This window comes from Brassica napus, unplaced genomic scaffold (assembly GCF_020379485.1).
Source record: "Brassica napus cultivar Da-Ae unplaced genomic scaffold, Da-Ae ScsIHWf_1381;HRSCAF=1960, whole genome shotgun sequence".
Classification (NCBI taxonomy): Eukaryota; Viridiplantae; Streptophyta; class Magnoliopsida; order Brassicales; family Brassicaceae; genus Brassica; species Brassica napus.
Genome location: NW_026014798.1, coordinates 110,001 through 115,000, shown reverse-complemented (window position 1 = coordinate 115,000; position 5,000 = coordinate 110,001).

Below are 5,000 nucleotides of genomic sequence, written 5' to 3'. Positions count from 1 at the left end.
ACGTCCAGCACGAAGCTATCCGATCATCCTTACCTAAAGCAACCTGCAAAAAGGACAACGGAGTTGGATGAGTAACCTAATGTTACTCAGTGAGCTGGCGGCCTCTACCCGCAACCTAGACTCTACCCAGACAACCCAAAATAACAATCAATCTAGCCCTAGCATGCAATAAAAGCTAAGGCTAAGCAAACCGTTACTAAGTTAGACTTGGCCTCCTGCCACGATCTAGCTTCAAGTAACGGGAACCTGCATTAAAATAAGTCAACAAGCAATCCCTAGTTAACCATATATACGCTTGAGTTCAATACTCATGTAGTGTTAGACACTTAGACTATACAAGCATCATTAGTCGATCGACCAACAATCAAACAAGAACATGATCGGCCAACCAATGATACCGCATAGCTTTAATATCCACCACCCTTCACAAGCAATCACTCAAACACATACAGGCCAACGTCAGGCCTACACTAACGAAATACACATCAAGCCTAATCTGGTACCTAAACCAGACTTAGGACTTAATGTCATAACCTGCAAGCAAATCAATCAACCACAATCACAATAATAACTATGAGTATCTACGACTCGATCTAACTCGTAGCTAACTCGAGGGTTCCATAACCCTCTACGACACACTAACACAACACTCTAACCTGGGCCCTGGTGACTTCGTGTTCCTCCTCTCTATCGGCAATATCCTATCTTCCTACCACAAAGGCCAGAAGAAGGAACTTTCAACCGACCGCGGCCCACAGTCATTCGGGTCACCGCGCGACAGCCCACAGTCCTTCGGGTCACTGCCACATTACACCGTCGTGTAATCACTCAGCCATAGGCCATGACCCCGTCTCTCTGAGTCTTCCCGATCCAGCGAATAAGGGGTTTCCTTGAACCCGCTGGGTACGAGGTCTGAAGGAACACTAACTCACCCCTACACAAGCCTAGTATGGGCGGGTCACGCACATACTGTCGGCACACTCACAACAAAACAAACTCAATCTAGAACCTAACCTAAGGCTAAAGTTCCAGATCCTAACTAGACACTCGACTCTACAACACAAACCAATAGTACCAGTAGTCCGGCCTATATGGCCTAAGACCCTTACTACTAACTACTAAACAATAATATCAATACTAAACAACACAATCAAACCGTTACCCAGATAGTCCAGCCTCCTGCTGAGAAACTATCTTTAAAGATAACGGGAACCTGCACTCAACAATATCAACACGCAATAATAGAAAACATGATGCATCCTAGCCCTAGTCCTAGTCAGGTTATTAACTCAGTCTTAATTCCATTCATCTCAGCTTAGCCCTTGCTAAACTGAGTCCGGTTCCATAAATAAAATAACCCTAAGGACTCTACCATTCAATAGCGTGATCATTCTAATCTATATGCAGACTCGATCTACCCTAAATTCCAAGTGGAATTCACACAAACCAACTCACAGTGTTCTAGGCGAGAAGCAGCTGGTTGATCGGAGAAGACTTGGCCAAAACCCAATGGACGCCTTGACTGGACTGGAATGGACTGATCTTGTCTTGGACACAACCTTGGCTTCACCATGAAGAAGTTGACAGGCCTCGACAGGCTGATCTGGACTCGGACAGAACCTCCTCTAGCTTCTGGACAGTTCTTCGGACTTCCCGCAGAGTATCGAGCAGAACTTCGACTGATCTGAACCCGTGGTTCTGAACTAACTCTGGGCAGAACCTCCACTAGACCATCATAGAATATGACTGGCTTGGACGAATTGAATTGGACAGAGCTTCCGCGTCACAATCGTAGAGAATCGCCGATTGGACGGAACTGGCCTTCTCGGTGGAGTATCGGTCTTCAGAATCGACCATACTCTAGAATCGATCACTTCCTTTCTCTCTCTCTCTCTATAGCCACGTTGAGTTGACTCCCATATGATCTGATCTTCACTTGATTGACCTTCAGTTGGACAGAACCTTCCCAAGGCGATGACTCGAAATCAATAGAGAACTGATCTCGAAAACTCTCTAAAACTCTCGAAATAGCTCGGAATCACTTACTTTCTTTTTCTACTTTTCTCTCAAGGTTTTAACTTTGTTTGGACAGGTCTGGATGTGAAGAAATGAGCTGGGGTCGTGGGGTATTTATAGGAGACACCAGCCAATCAGCTTCAGGTTGGTGGCAGCCCGTGTGTCGCTCCGCATGGCTCCGGACGCATGCACGGCGACACCTCGTGCTCCACATGGCTGGCTGCATGTCCAGGACACATGCAGGACGCCACCACTCCTCCCAGATGTCAGGCTGCATGACTGGAGCTCATGCAAGGCGCCACAGCATCACACACATGTCGATCAGCATGCTTCGGTTGCATGCGTCGCGACATCTCGTGCTTGGCTAATCCACCTCGTGCTCCTACATGTCAAGCTGCATGTGCAGCTTCCATGCACGGCGACACCTCGAGCTTCTCTTGACACTCAGCTGGTTAGACAGTTGCCACCACGTTCTTATCCCTTCTGATCAAGCCACCTCGAGCTTCTCGGTTTCTTTGCGCGATTTCGACTCTTCTTGTGAATTTCTGACCCGCGATCAATCCCGAATATTTTTCCGCTCCCATTCTGATTCTCTGAATATTTTTAATAAACTACAGATGATGTCTGATATCCTTTAAAAATATTTCCCGAGCCTCCGGCTTCCTCAAAGAATTTCGTAATACCGAAATTAGGGTTTTCGCCAAATTTCGGGTTTTCCCGTCGTGCTTCAATCCCGTCGTGCTTGCTTCCCGTCCTGCTTAATTCCTGTCCTGCTTCCGACTTATAATGTCTTCAGAATAATATTTTACTGATACGAAGATATTCTGAGAAAACTTCGTGATGAAGAAACGTCAGTCTTCAAAAACGTCGAGCTTCTAAACCGTCGTGCTTCCAAAAATGTTATGCTTCCAAAACATCCTTCTGATCAATCTAACACTTTTCTAACCATGGTCCAGCAGCTTATGGTTCACCCATGATCAATTCTTCGACCATCCATTGCCCGCGGTATGACCACTAAATAATAATTTTTTTTTTTTTTTTTTTTTTTTTTTTTTTAATTTAACGGGTTTCTACATTCTCCCCCCTTTAATAGAATTCGTCCTCGAATTCTTGGTTGCGCAATTGCTCGTCTTCACAACATTCTCCACTCATCTCCATAACCTCTTTACGCTGTCCACCACGGTTCTTTGAGTGTCCTCTTCAAGGCCTCCACAATTGTCTTCATATCTCATCACTGGAATGATCACTGAGTCATCCTCTTTCTTTTACTCTGCCATAACACCCTCATTGCCCATGATACTATCTTGTCCAGATTCCTCAAATCCTTTCTCGATCTTTGTCTTCCCAATTACTGATGAAGTCCTTCCCCAATGAAGTCTTGTTTCCTCCCATCTGTCCAGTCCATACCACAGCCCAGTTCTCTGAATCTGTCTCTCCTCTTTCGCTTCGGGTTTGGGTTTGGCCTTGAACTCCCTCCACTTTAAGGTTTTCATCCCTTAAAGTTCCGATCAACAAACATACTTACTCGCTGCAACTCAAAAGAACACTTAACATGCAAGTTAGTAGACAATTAATCAAATAATCTACTAACCTAGAAAAATACTAACAATGCAACCTAACCGCAATTCTAACCAGCAACCTAACAGTTCTACCCAAGCAACCTAACAGTTCTACCCAAGCAACCTAACAGTTCTAGATTCCACTATCTCAATCCTAATTCCTAAAACCACAAATCCTATCGCTGGACGTGACCGGTTTCCCTAATGCCTTTTGTGACTCAATTTGACTCGATAAATATTTAAAACCGATTAAATCATGAGTTCCGGAAGCATGGACGAAACCATGCTCTGATACCACCTCTGTAACACCCTCGAACCGTCCTAGGCATAGGTCGACCCACCGGCCAACAATCAAACAAGAACATGACCGACGGACGACCCACACCAAGGGTTGGAGATGAAAGGCGAACCGGCCAGCCAACAATCAAACAAGAACATGACTGACCGTCCAACCCAACACCATGGTCCGGAAGCGCTACGTGACGGGCTAGGGACGATCCGGTCAGAGTCATAAACTTTAGTCCACGACCTAGACCAGTTCATCCACTAACTCGTCCCGCTGTGTCAAGGCATAAGGCTTTGCAACCCGTACCTAGAGTTAGCGTTTTCCGTTAGATCGAGGCCTAAGGCTTTTCAACCCGTACCACGACCTAACGTTGTGTTAGACCGGACTAGTCAAATATCAGAGTACTCATGAAGCGCATATAAAACAATTACTTTTATTGATTCAAGAAATATTCATACATTGAATAATTCAAGACTGGGCCCGGCCTAATGCCAAATCAAGTCAACATAACACAATTCACAATACCGTTTACAAAAGGCATGAAAATCTACACCGGCGGTCCTAACGTCCAGCACGAAGCTATCCGATCATCCTTACCTAAAGCAACCTGCAAAAAGAACAACGGAGTTGGATGAGTAACCTAATGTTACTCAGTGAGCTGGCGGCCTCTACCCGCAACCTAGACTCTACCCAGACAACCCAAAATAACAATCAATCTAGCCCTAGCATGCAATAAAAGCTAAGGCTAAGCAAACCGTTACTAAGTTAGACTTGGCCTCCTGCCACGATCTAGCTTCAAGTAACGGGAACCTGCATTAAAATACGTCAACAAGCAATCCCTAGTTAACCATATATACGCTTGAGTTCAATACTCATGTAGTGTTAGACACTTAGACTATACAAGCATCATAGTCGATCGACCAACAATCAAACAAGAACATGATCGGCCAACCAATGATACCGCATAGCTTTAATATCCACCACCCTTCACAAGCAATCACTCAAACACATACAGGCCAACGTCAGGCCTACACTAACGAAATACACATCAAGCCTAATCTGGTACCTAAACCAGACTTAGGACTTAATGTCATAACCTGCAAGCAAATCAATCAACCACAATCACAATAATAACTATG